The following is a 17,862-nucleotide window of genomic DNA, read 5'->3' on the forward strand; positions in this document are numbered from 1 at the left end:
TACAGGGCCCCTAAGGGTGGCACAATACGTGCTGCTGCCCTTAGGGGTCTCCTCTGGTCACCATGCCCTGAGTGCCTAGGGTACTATTTACTAGGGGTTGATAGGTGGCCAGAGATGCCAATTGGGTTTTGTTTCAACACAGCTTTAGGGAGGGAACACAGGACCTGGGTACCTGGTTGGCAGGAGCCCAGGGCACACTCAGTCAAAGCACATCAGCAGTTCAGCAAAAAAGTGGGGGCAAGAAAGATGGCACTTTCTCACAGTCTGCAATTGCTTAGGTTAGTGGGACTTACTAGTAAGGTGTCAAGATCTATGCCACCATCATAGACTAGAACACCCTGAGTTGGAGTTCTGACTAGGCCAGAGCACATGGTTAACCCAACTAATCCCTTGGTTGCTGTGCTACAACTTGTACTGGTGCTAGTTGGCGCAGTTGCCCTAGGGGCAGTGGTAGTAGGTTCCTTAGCCTTTTGAGAATCAGCATGTCTAGTCCAATGGGTCTTTACTTTCCATAAATAACCCCCAAGGTTTCTTTTTTCCCTTTTTTTGGAGTTTTGGGACTCACCCTCAGATGCAGGTTTTTTGGGACCTTGAGAAGGCTCATTTTTGTCTTTGCCCTTCTCCCCGCCCTTCTCATGGGGTTTAGAAGAATCTTGCTTCTACTGGTCACCTCCACCACCATGGTCTTTCTGCTTACCCCTGGTGCGGACCCATTTGTCTGCCTTCTTTCCCAATTCTTGGAGAGAAGTCAGATCAGAGTACAACAGGAACCAGTGCAGTAGTTAGTACTGACGATTATTATTTATTTATTTATTTGTATAGTGCAACAGAAGTGGAGAAGTGTGGCTCACTGGTTAGAGGAGGCAGACCTGGAAGCAGAGGTCAGCCCGGGACCAGGGTTCAATTCCCGGCTCGGCGGGGTCTTGAGTCCTAAAATGTCCATGGACTCGACAATTCTCGCTCCGGTGCCTACTCGATTCACGGGTTCACACTCTGCGACTCTGGGCAATAGCTTGCTTAATCTCCACAACGGCCCCTCGCGGCGGGATGCCTGGCTTTCACCTTGCGGATACCCTGCCGGGGTTATCTCACAGGGGAATACCAGGACGGGTTCCCTAAGCAAGCGCTTAGAAACCGCTTGGTGATTTGCGCTATATAAATTCCTGTACATTTACATAACTAATACCCTGGGGCATCTAGGCGCTTGACAGCCAACCACATGACTTCACTGAGATTATGTAGAAGCTCTGGTGTAAATATGGAAAATGTATATGGTAAATAACCAGGTCTTTAAACCTTTCCCAAAGGAAATCAAGTCGGGCAAATTCTTAAGCTTAATAGGCAGGCAATTCCACTGTCTGGTTGTGATATTTATAAAGCGTTTGCCGCCCAGTTTGAGAGTCGGGGTTTGAAGACCTCCACCAACTTGTGTGAAGATGACCGAAGATTTCTGGACGGAGTGTACCAGCGGAAGCAAACAATCAAATAATCAGGGCCTTAAAGGCGATGCAGAGGGCAATGAAATTGATCAGTTTTTCCATTGGCAGCCAGTGTAAGGCATTGAGGGCCTGCTTGGCTGATGAGTGTTTAGGGATACCATAGAGCAACCGAACTGCAGAGTTTTGAAGAACCTGCAGTTTAACAAGGAGTGCCTTGTTTATGCTGACAAGGAGGGCGTTACAGTAGTCCAGTCGAAACAAGACTAATGCAGAGACCACTGAATTTGCGGTTCAGGAGGTATGAAAGGAAAAACCTTCCTCAACATTTTCAGTGTATAGAAAGTAGATGATATAAGCGCATTCACGTGATGGGAAAAAGACAGGGTTGTGTCGAAAATTACGACCAGGTTTTTCGCCTTAGTGGCTGGAATGGGGATGGGGCAATTCCATAAGCCACCAGTCAGTGGATCAGAAGGATGGATCTCTGCCAAAAAGTAGAACTTCGGTCTTATTAAAGTTTAATTTAGGGCGATTCTCTGACATCCATCTACTCAACTGTTGCATGCAGGCGTGAAAATTGTGGGCTGTGTCCTGAATATTATTTGAAATGGAGACAATAATCTTGGTATCGTCTGCATATGATACCATAGCAAAACTGTAGGATTTAATCAGTCTGGTGCAGTAGTTAGTTCTGATGGTTATTAAGGATGTGCTCCCTCATTATCAAATTGTACCATATCTCATTGTCCTGTACCTTGCTTCCATGAAACCAGCCTTCAAGAACCTTAATAGCACTGTCAATTAAATCTACCCAGTCCTGGGTGTGTGCCTTCTGGGTTTCTCTGCACTTAATCCTGTATTGCTCAGTGGTTAAGCCAAACCCATCTATGAGTGCACTCTTCAGAACTGAATAATTGTCAGCATCCTCTTCTCTAACAGTGAGGAGCTTATCTCTACCTTTTTTAGCAAAGGAGAGCCACAGGATAGCTGCCCACTGCCCTTTAGGGACCTTCTGAACTTTACAGGACATCTCCAAGGCAGTGATTTATTTACGGATATCATCCCCCTCCTGGTAAGGAGGGAATATTCTGCTCAGGTTCCTAGTGTCAAAAGATGTTTCCTGCCACCATGGGACTCTAGTCCTACTTTCTTCCTAGCTTTCTGCACTTCTAGGGTCTCGTCAAGGGCCAACTGATCTTGTTTGAGTCTAACTCTCTCAAGTTTGATTATATGGTACTCCTTTTACAAGGAGTCCTCTCTCTTGCTAGATATGGATGTCCCTATTGAAAAGTCTGAAGCATTGGATTCAACAGAGGGGGGGCCTAGACCTCCTCTGTCTACTCTGAATCCACCCAGGAGGAATAAAGGGGACAACCTCTGTGCCATCTGTACTATTCCCGCGGAGATCAGAATTTGCCAGTGTGGAGTCAACAGACTCCTCTTGGCCATACTCTGAATTGAGGTCACTAAGGGAACCCTGATACCCCCTCCCTCGTCAGGAGCATCCCCACCCATATGCTCCTGTTCTTATGTCCCATCCAGGGTTCTTGTCATCCTGATGAAGTAGCTCTAAGAGCATCTTAGTATAGGGTTGCTACCTGCCTTTATCCTTCTATGGCTACACAGGGGCCTTAGTTCCTGGAACTTCAGACCACTGTGGTTAGCAGACTAGGGTACACTGGTATCGCCAACTAAACATATGGTCACTAGGTGTAGTGTGATGTTGCACCTACCTACCCTAGTATAAACTAAACTTCCTAAGATTGGAGAAAGGTTGTGCCAGACCAGTGGTTCCCAAACTATTTTGACCTGTAGCTCCCTTGACCTAATAGGCAGTTGGCCGTGGCTCCCCACCATTTTTTTACCGGTTGATGGGTGGGGGGTGGTATACAACCTTTACAACGAAACTTTTACAACGACCTACCATTACAACGCAACTTTTACAACGTAAACTATTACAACGCATTGCGCTGGGGGGCGCTCTAGGATAGGGAATAGGTTAATTTACTATCCAATAACCTTCCCTACTATCCACGGGGACTGGAGTTGGAATAGTAAATTAAACTATTCACTATCCAGCACCCCAAAGCACTATGCGTTGTAATGGTATGCGTGGTAAAAACCGCGTTGTAAAGGTAGGCGTTGTAAAAGTATGCATTGTAACGTCATACATCCGTGGGGGGTATGTACTTCCTGTTGTCTTCCTTAAAGTAATTGGGACGCAATGAAGGTATTATAATGGTTGGAATGCTTGAATTACTAATCTCATCTTTCACTTCACTCATCTATCCATCCTTTTGTCCATCTACCCCCTTTCACTCACTCATCAATCCTTACATCCACCCTTTCACTCATCCATCCATTCACCATTCACTTATCAATTCATCCATCCACCCATTCACTTGCCCATCATCTACCCTTTCACTCATCCATCCATCCATCCTTTCACACACCCATCCACCAATTTACTCGCCCATCAGCTGCCTTTTCACTCATCCATCCATCCTTTCACACACCCATCCACCCTTTTACCCATCCACCCACCCTTCTACCCATACATCCATCTATTTACCTTTTCTCTCATCCATACTTCCACTCATTCACTCATCCATCCATCCTTTCTTTCATTATCTATCCATTCCCCCCTTTCATTCATCCATTCATCCTTTCAGTAATCCATCCAGCCATTCAGACATTCCTTCACTTATTTACTCACCCACCTTTTCACATTATGAGCTGAGCCTTTGTCTGCAGAGTTGCAGGCAGAAGAGGCCTATCAAGAACGCACTACAGCAAGGTGTGGGGTGGTGGAGAGTTCAGTATGCCCCTGTACATAGGCAGACTGAAAACGTAGACGTCATGAGTCACACATGATGCACAGTGCCAGGATGTGAGGTGACTGTAACTTGGTGGTGTTTCCAGGGCTTTAAGTGGTGTAAAAAAACTGGGGGTCTCTTCAAAGGGGGGTGTTGGATGTAATTAAGAGCGTAGTTTAAAACACTGTCCCGGGGGCTCAGGAAGGATTGGAGGTTCGACCACTGGAGTGGGAGGGGCAGGCTCAAAGAGAAACACTGGGGCTTTGATTAAAGGTTTTAAGGAGGGCTTTATTGTTATATACGTTTTCTTCATGAACAGGTAAGTAGTCTTTAGTCTCTGGGTATCGCTGAATGCCGCGGTGCCTTCTGGTCGTGGAAGTCTTTATCTTGATACGTCTCAACAACAGGATTCCACGTGGTACCGGAAAGACAAAGGAAATCAAGAGAAGGCGAATTACTGCCTGCACTCTGGTTGGACACACACAAGGACCGGGAGTGAGGGACACGCAAACCCCGTGAAGTGCTCCAGTTAACAACGGGAGTGACGGAAGGTGCTCGTGCTCAGGGAAGGGTTTGGTTGCAGGAAGTGTTACACCGGGGGCTGTCTCCGCCTCCCAACCCAACCCGCGACCCGGCCCCGTACCTCTTTAAGCCACGCTCCTCCCGTGGGCGCGTGGCAGGGCGACTCGTCCGACCGTTGGCCTCCTGGCTTGTCGTTTCCGTCTGCTTCTCTTCCTGGACTTGGTTCCGCGCTGCTCTCCTCCTCGATCTCCTCCGCGGGGGAAACGCCGTTCGTCCTCGATGCCGTGCTTCCTGCTTTTGTCGTCACTAGGGGCGTGACTCCACAATCCCAGCCGTCGGCCTTAAAGGAGCCGTATACATTCACGCCTGATGGCCATTCCGTGTCGGGGTCTCCTTCTTCCTCACGCCACGTAGATGTCTGCGGCTGTTGAGACAAGACGCAAGGTGAAAGGTGGGTGGCGCACCACCAGTCTTTATATTCAGAGGTCTCTTGACAGTCAGACCCGTGACACACCTCCCCCCCTGGCATCTCCCGATCGGGGAGAGGAAACACCCGGGATAAAAAGTCTGCATTTGCATTGTCTCTTCCTTTGCGATGTTGCACGGTAAATGCATAGGGTTGTAAGGACAGAAACCATCGTAACACCCGGGGGTTGTGGCTACTATTTCGGTGCATCCACTTCAGGGGAGCGTGGTCTGTATGTAGAACAAAGGGCTTGCCCTCCAGGTAGTACTTTAATTTGTCAATTGCCCATTTGATTGCCAAGGCCTCCTTTTCGATGGTAGAGTATCGGCACTCCCTGGGGAACAATTTCCTACTGACGTATAGGATCGGATGTTCAACGCCTTCTTTGACTTGTGATAGTACCGCACCTATCCCCTGATTAGAAGCGTCCGTGGACAACACAAATGGTTTGCTGTGATCCGGTGATATCAAAACAGGAGCCGTTGTCATCGTGGACTTAAGAAGGTGAAAAGCCTGTGAGGCCTCTCTCGATGGGTTACTAAATTCCTTGGCCTTGACGTCTTTGCGGAGCAGATTGGTTAAGGGGGCTGCCAACTCTGCAAAGCCTGGTATAAAGCGCCTGTAATAACCCACCAGGCCAAGAAAGGCTCTAAGGTCCCTTTTGTTATTGGGGAACGGGACTGCTGCTATTGCTCTTACTTTTTCGCTTTGGGGAGCGATGGTACCTTCACCCAACACGTAGCCCAGGTATTTCACACTTTGAAAAGCTGCTCGCGATTTTCTTGCATTGATGTGTAGTCCAGCTGTTTGTAGGGCTCCCAGAATGGTTTGTAAGTGTCTCAAATGTTCCTTCCAGTTCTGACTGTAAATGACTATGTCATCTAAGTAAGCTGAACTAAAGTGTGAATAGGGTTGTAAGACTTTGTTCATCAGGCGCTGAAATGTTGCCGGGGCGCCGTGTAATCCGAAAGGCAGGACGGTGAACTCAAAAGCACCTTCATCCGTTACAAACGCTGTTTTTTTTCTATCTTCCTCCCGAAGGGGGACCTGCCAATACCCCTTCGTGAGGTCAATGGTGGTGATAAATTTGGCGTCTCCAATTTTTTCAATCAAGTCATCGACTCGAGGAATCGGATACGTATCAAAATGCGAGACAGCATTTAATGCCCGAAAGTCCATACAAAACCTTTTAGTGCCATCAGGTTTAGGAATTAGAACAATCGGGGATGACCAAGGACTCTGGGAAGGGCGTATGACGCCCAAGTCGAGCATGTCCTGTACTTCCTTCCGTACAATCTCTTTTCTTGCTGCGGGAATTCGATATGGTCTTTGTTTTACCACTTCGCCAGGAAGAGTTTCGATGCAGTGCTCTGCTAACTCTGTCCTTCCTGGTAGGTCGGAAAACACTGCTGTATACGGGGTTAGAGACTCTGTTAACTCCTGCTTTTCCTGGGGAGTCAGCTCTGGGTTCACCACCAACTGTTCTAGAGTAGAGACATCCATCTGCCCTACGAAGTGTCCCACCCGGGGTAGGGGTCCCAACCACTCTTTCAAGAGATTGATGTGGTAGATTTGTGATTTGTGAGGGGTTAACCGGAGTCTATACGTAGTGTTTCCGATTTTTTCCGTGATCTGATATGGGCCTTGCCACTCATGTTTATTCTTAGTACTGATGGACGGCAGTAGCACTAGAGCCCATTTTCCTACGTCCAGGGATCTTAATCTTTTCCCTTTGTCATAAGATTTCTTGTATCTCTCATGTTGATGCTCCATAGAGGTATAGGCGAGTTCTCTTAATTTACCAAGTCTAGTTCGGAGCTGAGAGGTATATTCCAACATGGATTTTTGCTCCTGGGACGTTTCGTTTTCCCACATCTCTTTAGTGATGTCTAGGAGACTCCGGGGCATCCTCCCATACAGTAACTCAAACGATGAGCACCCTAGGCTACTTTGCTTTTGTGCTCTTATCACATAAAGGGCGATAGGTAGGAGCCGATCCCAGGCGGGCCCTTCCGCCGTCAGCATTTTCTTTAGTGTTTGTTTCAGAGTCTGGTTGTATCTTTCCACCAAACCATCGGTTTGGGGATGATACACTGAGGTTTTCAAGTGTTTTATGTCCAGTGAGGCACACACCTCCTTCATTAATTTTGAGGTGAAGGGAGTCCCCTGGTCGGTCAACACTTCTTTAGGAAAACCAACCCTGCTGAAAAGTTCCACGAATTTTTCAGCGATGGCCGCCGTGGTAGTGTTCTTTAAGGGGAAAGCCTCAACAAACCGAGTGGCATAGTCCACGATTACCAATGCATATAGAAAGCCTCTCCCCGTCTTTGGTAGGGGCCCTATCAGATCCATGCCCACTCGCTCGAAGGGGACACCAATTAAGGGCATCCTTTGTAGGGGGGCAGCCGGAGGGCGCTGTGTGTTTCTACGTTGACAGACCTCGCACCGGGCACAGAATTCTTGAACATCTTTGTAAATACCCGGCCAATAGAAGTTGCGCAGGATACAGTCAGTGGTTTTTTCCTTGCCGGCATGTCCTGCCATCAAGTGGGCATGTGCAAAGAATAGCACTTGTTCTCTAAAAGACTGGGGAACCAATAGCTGCATTTCTGCTTCTTGGTTGGCTTGTCTGTATAACAAATCGTTTTTGATCAAAAAGCGGGGAAATACTGGAGCGGTCTGATTGTCTGAGCTATGGGCGATTTCCCAGGCGTTGAAAAGGGATTTGTCTTCAGCCTGAGCAAATCTGAAACTGCGATCAATAACCCAGGGTTCGGGGGATAGGTAGGATGGTATATGCACCCCACTCCTGGTTGTGGACAGGTGTTCCTTAAATAGGGACAGGAATTCTGGATTGTCGGTCCCCAGGATCATATCTTCAGGCAGGGAATCAACTACCCCTACGCTAACAGTACAGGGGTCCCTATCCTGCGGTGTGAGAGTGATGGAGGCCACGGGGTAAGGCTTCACGTCCCCATGGACGCACCTGATATACACGGGAGTCTTATGATTCATCTGATCCGGGGTTACGAACCTGGACTGTACCACAGATTGCCTGCACCCTGAGTCTAACAATGCTTTCAATTGGAACCCATTCATCTTTATACTCACGTAAAACGTGCTGCCCATTTCGGCCGAATACATCACAGTCCGGGGCAGATACCCCACCTCCATGGGTTCCTCATGGCTCTTCCTTTTGGGACACATCCTGGCGATGTGGCCCCACTCGCCACATTCGAAACACTGTGGTCCTTTTGTTGGAGGAACCATCATACCGGGAGGTCTGTAGGGTCGGGGAGCCTCGAGTACTGGTTTTGGCCTTTTGTCCGTTTTGATGGTAGGAGTACCTTTGGAGGTTTTTTCTGGTTCCCACGGTATAGACTTGGGTTGGGCCCTGGCATATTGGGATGCCATCTCTATGGCTTGTTCTACTGTCAGGCCAACATGCTGTTTGAGCCAACGCTGGGTCGCATATGGTAACGCCTCCATAAACTGCTCTACATAGACTTTATTCAGTATTTCTTCCTTTGTACATACATCAGGGCGAAGCCATTTGTCCGCCGCCATTTTTAGCCTGAAGAACAATGTTTTTGGGTTTTCCCCAGGAACCCCTTTCTCTTTGCGGAAGCGGACTCTATAGGCCTCCTGGTCCAAACCTAGATGGTCCAATATGACCATTTTAATAGTCGCATAAGGGGTTGTCCCCAGGGGATTCGCAGCTTGATATGCAGATTGGGCTTCGGCAGTCAGGAGAGGGGCGAGAAAGAACGGCCATTTTTCTTCGGGCCAGCTCATAGCCCGAGCCGCCCTTTCAAAGTTTACCAAAAAGGCGTCAGGATCCTCACCGGGTACATATTTTTGTAGGGCCATTCCTGACGGATGTGGCGTGTGTACACGTCCTTCGCCCGTGGCTGCCTGTTGGACAGAGGGTATGGACTTAAGACCCTCTACGTGTGCGGTCATTGTTTTAGTAAAAAGTTCTCGGTCCGCTTGTGCAATGGACAGCTGGTTCTCCACGGCCCATTCTAACTTCTCCTGCCCCTTTATGAGGTGGTCTATCAGGGTCTCCATCTTGATCTCACTGATGGATGATGAAGTGAATCCCACTTCTGACACCGATTGTCCCGGGGGCTCAGGAAGGATTGGAGGTTCGACCACTGGAGTGGGAGGGGCAGGCTCAAAGAGAAACACTGGGGCTTTGATTAAAGGTTTTAAGGAGGGCTTTATTGTTATATACGTTTTCTTCATGAACAGGTAAGTAGTCTTTAGTCTCTGGGTATCGCTGAATGCCGCGGTGCCTTCTGGTCGTGGAAGTCTTTATCTTGATACGTCTCAACAACAGGATTCCACGTGGTACCGGAAAGACAAAGGAAATCAAGAGAAGGCGAATTACTGCCTGCACTCTGGTTGGACACACACAAGGACCGGGAGTGAGGGACACGCAAACCCCGTGAAGTGCTCCAGTTAACAACGGGAGTGACGGAAGGTGCTCGTGCTCAGGGAAGGGTTTGGTTGCAGGAAGTGTTACACCGGGGGCTGTCTCCGCCTCCCAACCCAACCCGCGACCCGGCCCCGTACCTCTTTAAGCCACGCTCCTCCCGTGGGCGCGTGGCAGGGCGACTCGTCCGACCGTTGGCCTCCTGGCTTGTCGTTTCCGTCTGCTTCTCTTCCTGGACTTGGTTCCGCGCTGCTCTCCTCCTCGATCTCCTCCGCGGGGGAAACGCCGTTCGTCCTCGATGCCGTGCTTCCTGCTTTTGTCGTCACTAGGGGCGTGACTCCACAATCCCAGCCGTCGGCCTTAAAGGAGCCGTATACATTCACGCCTGATGGCCATTCCGTGTCGGGGTCTCCTTCTTCCTCACGCCACGTAGATGTCTGCGGCTGTTGAGACAAGACGCAAGGTGAAAGGTGGGTGGCGCACCACCAGTCTTTATATTCAGAGGTCTCTTGACAGTCAGACCCGTGACAAACACCTAGGCTAAAAATCTGCTCTTAGCATAGTGTTGCGCCCGACTGGTATTATGTTATTTCTGTCTTGGCATCCAGATATATAATACAGCAAGTATCATTACACCAACAACAAGCCAAGACTATTGGCTTTGTCAATGGTTGCTAGTTCCTTAAAATAAAAAAGCAGCAACCATGGCTTTGTTGAATATAATATTGAAAATACTTCAGTTCTAAAATGACGAGACAGAGAAAGAACGATAACCTGTTCTCTTTAACTTGTTTTACAGGCTTCTTTAAATGAAGTGTTCTCTAACGTTGCAGCTTGGGCGTTTTACTTTTTATCTAACAGAATGCCCTTCTGTACACTGAGGCAGGAGGAGGCCGCCACATGCTTTAACACCCCAGACTGCCCCATTGTCATTCTCTGTGTGGCAATCAGTGGCATACTGAATGACAATGGGCAGATGGGGCTGCTCCTGTGCTCTAGGAAGAGTGCGAGGGGGCTCCATCAGCAGGGGTGAGGCCTCTCACAGGGGAGTAGCGCTGCTCCCTGTGATGGCCAAAATAACAGACAAAAGGCGTATATGGACTGTCCGTGAAATTTACGGACGGTTGGTCACCCTAGACTGTGCGCGGCGCCCCTGGCACCTCATTACGGCGCACCAAGGTGCCGCGGCGCACAGTTTGGGAACCACTGTGCTAGACCCTTAACAACCAATCTAAAAGTTCAGTAGAAACGACTTAATCTATACAATATTATATGTGCCTAATGCTAGTGATGGTTTTTCAAATAATCCACACCAAGATTAGCAGGTAAAACAATGCAGGCTGCACACGAATGTAGGAGGCTGACTTAGTATATGGTGCACACTTATGTCAGTGTAGCACCCTGCACTAATCCAGACAACCCTTATGGTGATTTTAGTGGTCTTATACAACAGTAGAAAGCTCTCTAAGTGGTAGCTGTGGAGAGCAGCCTTCAGGCTTAGTCCAGAAGGAGTGTAAAGCAGCTTGTTTTACTAGTATTTAACCTTATGTATAGGTTAAGTGAAAAAGAACCACACAGTGTAGTTATAAAAATATGTATTGATTATAAAAAATCACTAACACATTGCAATATATCCTACCCGGAGATATAACAACATTACACACAATACTTTGATCATAGAGCTCGTAAGTAGCACAAATACACAATGGTCTCCAATGGAAGACCAGACCATATACTAAAATTGTGAAATGCGAACCACGACCCAAGTCGAGATTGGACCCAGAAGACGTAGAAGAGCTGGGGACCCAAGGAACCACCCAAGGTGAATATCTAAGAACCCCACGGAGGTCGTGTGCAGAGTGGGAATATGACGGCGTGCTCAACACAAGTCACTGGGTAAGTCGCAGTTGCAGTTTTAAAGAAAACATCTCTTCACAGTGGACCTTGAAGAAACCCTGTGGAAGATGGGAGGGTGGAAAGTTATCCTACCCGAGGAAATCCAAGGAACCAGGATACTTACACCAGGGAAGCCTGGTGCATATGTGCGAAGTGATGTAGGAAACCACCTTAGACCACTATGGAGGACTTCCGTGAAGATGCCGCTGGCGTAAAAGGTAAAAGAGTCAGGTTGAACCCAAAGGTGGATTCAAAATGAGAGGTACCTGCAAGAAGAGGGTACAGAGTCTATGCTACTCAGGACTGACAAGAAGGCACGAAAGACGAATGCCCACCGATGTCGGAGCTGTGGGAGAGTTGACGGTGTCCTTGAAGTTGCAGCTGTGTGGACTAGGCGCGCTGTGGAAGGCCAAGAGCCATTCATCAGCAGTCCCACGTCGGATGCAAAGAGCCTAGGGATCAGTGTCCGGCAGGGGCATAAACAAGCCTTGGCAAAAGCAACCAATGTAGTTGTAGAAAAAGGTGCAGTGTCGGGGCCAGCAAGGTCCAAGTGACTCACTACGAGCAGGTAAGACGGAGCAGGCCCCGAGCAAGCAGGGGAGCCCACTGGAGCAAACGAAGACCGTGGGGAGGACCCACAGGTCGGTGGCACAGAAGTCTCAAGAGGACCTCGAGCAGCTCACCAAAGACGAAGACTCACAGTTCATGCAAAGGATGCGGTGCAGGCGAAGATGTTGGCTGCAGGGGATACTTGAGGCAGGAGCTTCTTGAGGCCAAAAGATCTCTGTTGAAGACTTTTAACAAGCGTTGACAATGGCAAGTTGGTACACATGAGTATTGCTCCAGCGGTTCCAATGAGGGATACTGGCTTCAAACTTGCTGTGAAGACAGTGCAAGCCTCGAGGGAGTTGCAGAACCACCATCTGTGTTGCTGAACCTTTCGGAGTCCATAGGACCTCAGGAACAGCTGACCGGCCAGCTCGTTGCGGTGCTTGCAGATGTAGGGGAGTGACTCCTACACTCCAAGGGAGATTCCTTCAGGTGTCTTGGATGTCCACAGGCCTTGTGAAGAAACTGTATGGAGGACAGGCACAGACGTTGCAGAAGACTGGCTGGACGGAGAGAGCAGGAGCAGCGGGAGTCTTCCCGGTCCTAGTCTCGGGCCCAAAGTGAAGTCCTGCGAAGTCCAAAGTGCCCAAACAGTTGAAGTTGTTTCGGATCTGAATCGTGTCCCACGATGAATCTAGGGACCTTTAAAGTACCCTAAGGAAAAGGTTCCCTTTCAGAGGAGGGGCTGGACAGTGGAGAGGATCCTCCCATTTCCTTTGTCCAGTTTTGCGCCAGAGCCGGAGCCAATGGCTCCCTGACTTGAGTATGCAAGGAGGGCACCAAGTGCACCCTTCAAAGCAGTGTAGTGGTGCTGGCAAGTGCCCCACCCTGTCCGAAAACACTAAGTCCTGTCTGGGAGATGGCCACATGTCCCTGTGACAGGAAACCTATTGTCCTGTCTTCCCCTGCTTGACCTTGGCTCAGCAGCAGGAGTACAGAATCGTGTTTCTGGTCAGCAGCAGCCAAAGTTTGCTGTCCAGGTCTAGACGACTAGTACCTGGAGCACTGAGGGCCTCCCGGAGGAGTTTGATACCAAACCCGACAGGGTTTGTTACAGCCAATTTAGAGATAGCCATTGCATAATGACGCATGGCTACTCTATGTATCGTAATGGCTGATGCACTTACAAACCGGTGTCCTGCTCATGTAGGGGCACCCTCCCACTTAGGAGCGAGCACCCTAATTTCAGGATTGAAAGGCCTGCCTTAGGGGTGATTTACAGGTTTTAAGTGCAGTGACCTCAGATATAAGGAAACTTATATTTGTTGTAAGCGGTGCTAGCACCAGCTCACACAGGCTGCAACGGCAGGCCTGTAATCTCAATTTGAGTGGTCTCCCATGGGTGGCATAATACATGCTTCAGCCCCTGGGGAACCCCTGGTGTACCTATGACCTGGGTACCATATACTAGGAACTCACAAGGGTACACAAGTAGCCAATATGGAGTTTACCAAAGTACTCACCATGTCCAATTTAGGGAAAAAGCACAGAGACTGGGTTCCTGATTAGCAGGATCCCAGCTAGACTAGTCAGTAAAACATAATGACACTAGCAAAAAGTGGGCGTGACCATGAAAGCAGATCCTGGTATCCTACAGACACCTTCTGAGATAGTTTCCTCTTTCTATGTGAATGCAGCACACATAGAAAGAGAAAGTAACCAGGAGAAATAAAGACATTTCTCCTTGCTATGCCTCACCTGGGGATACCATATTAACGCATTCCTAGGTCTACCACTAATGGTAAATCTGGGAATGCGCTAACATCCATGGGTGAATACGTTGTACACCCACGCTCCACCCATGGAATGCCTTCCTTGGGTAGCGTAAGGCAGCGCGACTCTAGATTTATCAAGTCATGTAAGGTGGCCTTGTGTGGCTTGATAAACCTAACTTAAGAGTTACGTCACTCTTGTGACCCGTTGCGTGGTGCTAGTGTGACGCAATTCTTTAATTTTATTTGTATTTATTTTATTTTTAAAGTTTTATATAGCGCTCGCTTAACCCGTAGGTATCAGAGCGCTTTACATACACACAGTAAACAGCAGAAGGACATTACATTACATACTAGGCCAGCAGTAAGGAAGCAAACCAAAGAAAAAAATACAGCATGGGAAATAAATATGCAGTGCAGCGGAGGGGGAGAGAGCAATACAAAGAAACAGGTGAGAATGACATAGTCCGGTCACCCACTATCCTTGAATGTCCAGGGAGAGAGGAGACAGCTCGGATATAGTAGTAGTAGATATAAGCCCCTTAATTTTCAATATAATGCAAGGGTTAACCTTCCATTTCAAGGGTTTGCAGCAATTTCAAAATATTGTTATCACTTTCAATACACCTCATTGCTTGTATTTACTCGTAAGAATGAGTCACTTTAAGTGTCACACATTTGTCTGTTGAAAGTCACCCTTCAGTGTGACTGAAACCATTGAAATGTCACACACAGGCAATCTGAAAACTTGAGCTAAGGGGGGGGGGGGTATGGTTCGAGGTTTTGCTTTTATTATGATGCTCTTTAAATATGACTGCTATGCAGTGCTTTAAATGGGCCGGTACTCACCGGTACTGAGTACCGGCACTTCCTAAATTTATCACTTTGAGTACCGGCACTTCTCTTCTTCAAAAGGAGAGTACCGGTACTCATGAAAAGGTCTGCTCGTGGCTGGGCTGGTGAGCCGGAGTGGGACATATCACTGGCAGCGGAGTCGCCGCTTCTGCAGCCCCCTCCCACCCATCAGAGCCCCAGCTGAACTATTCAGCACAGCTCTTGTGGATAATGTCCGGTGCTCGCCGTCATGCTGTGCTTGAAAGAGGTGGGTCAGGATTCATTTTACCTGCTAGTGTGCGCGTGTGATTTTCAAAGCGCCGCACTTCAGGTAGTGATAAGTGAAAAGTAAGTCAGTGCAGGGTAACACTTTGAACATAAATGTTATCAGACAAAAGGGCGGCGGAATCTCACACGTCCTTTCGGTTTGATGTGAGTGTTAATGCCCAGACAATGCGATTGAAGTGGCCCCTGGAGCGCTAATCTGTTTTCTGCATTGAGGCGCTTACCTTCCAAAGGCCTCCATTGGCCGGTCTGCTTCTTATATGCCAATGCTGTGGCAGGATGTTTCATTTCCTGCCTGACAGCCGGGCCCCAGTGCACCCATGAAATTACCCTGCTGCCTGTTATTGCTGTGCCCAGTAGAGCCCGACTTCTGCCCCAGACTCACCACGCCATCGTGAGTCTCATAGTGGAAGCAGGTGGCACAAGCAGAGACACTGCATCAGGGCTCGCTGTCTGACTCTCTGAAGAAGAGACAGGCTAGCGATCCCCGCAGTGCCAGCCAGCAGCTCCTCGTGGATCGTTCGTACAGCAATAAAGAGATCATTTAATATTCTCTTGCTGCTGACATTTAAACTGTTTGTTACAAAAATGATTAGGGCTCCAGCACGGCATAGGGCCTTGCAAATGGGCACACTAGAGTTCTCTGTGTGTGCTGAATATGCGCTAAGTTTTGTCTAAACTAGCAGTTTTGCTGATTTATTAATAGTGCAAAGTGTTTAACATCCCTGCTTGTCAGTGACACTACAAAGCAGCACCCTTTATTTTCTCAGCAGAGTTAGACTTGCTAAGTCAGAGATAACTCATGGGATTATTGTTGCCGCTGTCGAGAAGTCAGAGTTTTCTCTACTGGCAGTTCGCACTCTGACCAATAAGTAGCGTAGATGGTTAATGGGTCTTCAAAAGGCGTATTGTATTGTATGTGGATAGCTCAGTGAGTTGCTGTTTTTGTCACAGAGATCCCTTTGTTACATGTGGTTTGGCCGCACCTGAAGCTGAGGTTGGGGTGGAGGGTGCTGATTTTTATTGAAATTAAATAATAGCTTCAAAAGCACCTGCTGCCGAGTTTGACTTCCTTGTTGCTCAAATGAGTGCGATTTCTGATATTTGTCTACTTCCATTGACTTCCATACCATGGTTATGCTCGCAAGAATGTGCCACTCTAAATGTTACACATCTAGTTGTTGCCTGACTCTCGTAAATCCACTGAATCTATGAAAATGTCACACATAAGCAATCTGAAACAGCAGCTCGACTCAAATGTGTAATTTTTTTTATATTTATATGATACCCTCATTTTGCTAGTGAGAAAGTGTCACTCACATCGTTGAAATGTCACTCATAATTACAATGAAAATATCAAAATGTCACACATAGAAATCTGAAACCTTGGCAGCTCTGGGGTCCATTCTGGTCCTGAGCTGTCAACACATTCACACCATCCTCTGCATTTGCGTAAACACAGGAATCCTGGCAATCCGCTGGCAGTGGCAATTAAAAAAGCCATACTGAAGAGTATAACATGGCTTTTAACATACCAAAATCTTTTGTGTGTCTGCTTATGTTTGTCTGTTTGCCTGCATTTGTAAGCCTGTTTTTTGTAAGAAAAAAGTGAGAGAGAAAGAATCAAGACACTCTCAGGAGGTATTTTAAAGAAAATGGGTGGCCCTTTGTGTGTACATGTCTGCTCGGCGACAAAGGTTCATAAATAACGTAGTAGGGAGGGTTGGTTAGTGAGTGGATGGGTGAATGAGTGAGCAAGGGTGGATGTGCAGATGAATGGATGGATGAGTGAATGGATGGGTGAAAGAGTGTGGATGATTGGATATAAGGGCCGACGATGGGTGGATGGATAAGTTAAATATTGGATGAATGAATGAAAGGTAGAGATGGATGAAAGGGTGGATGATGGATGAGTGAAAGGAGGGATTGAGTGAAAGGGTAGATGGAGTGAAAGGGTTGATGGATAGATGAGCGAAAGGATTGATGGGTGAGTGAAAAGGTGTATAAAGAGATGGATGAGTGAAAAGATTAATGGATAGGTTTAAGGAGGGATGGATAGGTTTGGATATGAAGGGTGGACAGACGGAATGGTGAAAATCAACTGAATGATGGATGAAAAACTGAATAGACAACAGAATGTAAACGGTAAATGGTGAACATCAGCAGGTAAATGGTTGGATGAAAGGATGAATGGATAGCTCGATGGAAGAGACAAGAGATATCTTATGGGGAGGGTCATTATGATTTGCTTGGTGCCATAAGAGCTTTGGTTCGAAGTGGGGGTATTTTCAGTTTCTTCCTACTCACTTGTTCAAAAATATATAGTATTGTGCTAAACAGCAATTAACAGTATGGCATTAAGAAGGTGCAAATATTGCAAAAAAAAAGTAAATGTTAACATATTATTGCATTTCTCTTTCATTTTATGTAATGAGTTAACCTGCTTTGTTTATATAACCACATTTATCATGTGTTTTGGTGTGTGCTGCAACTATTATAGAAGTCGTTAAGTATCATCATGTCCTGCCCTTAGCCCCGCCCCTAGCCCCGCCCACTCACTACACCTCTAGCGCATTTTAATGAGTACCTGCACTTATTTTTTCCCATTTAAAGCACTGCTGCTATGTAACTAACTGGGAAAAAAGCATAATCCTCGCCTCCGTTCTAGACATAGAATTCATAGGGGGGGGAAAGGTGTGCGCAGCACATCACATATAGCTGGGAAATATGGCAGCAATGTACACTACGTTTTCCGACCTCCCTAACTTTTCTGCGGCTCACAAGGATCTCGACCTCCAGGAACACTAAATACTCTAAGTCCGTTTTTCCGAACAACAGGGCGCGT

General features: G+C 47.6%; 1 protein-coding gene across 1 annotated transcript in view; it reads left to right on the forward strand.

Moving 5' to 3' along the window:
- Positions 1-17,862, forward strand: part of CPSF7 (cleavage and polyadenylation specific factor 7) — a 162,173-nt gene that overhangs the window by 21,040 nt on the left and 123,271 nt on the right. The window lies entirely within an intron of this gene.

This window comes from Lissotriton helveticus, chromosome 3_1 (genome assembly GCF_964261635.1).
Source record: "Lissotriton helveticus chromosome 3_1, aLisHel1.1, whole genome shotgun sequence".
NCBI lineage: Eukaryota > Metazoa > Chordata > Amphibia > Caudata > Salamandridae > Lissotriton > Lissotriton helveticus.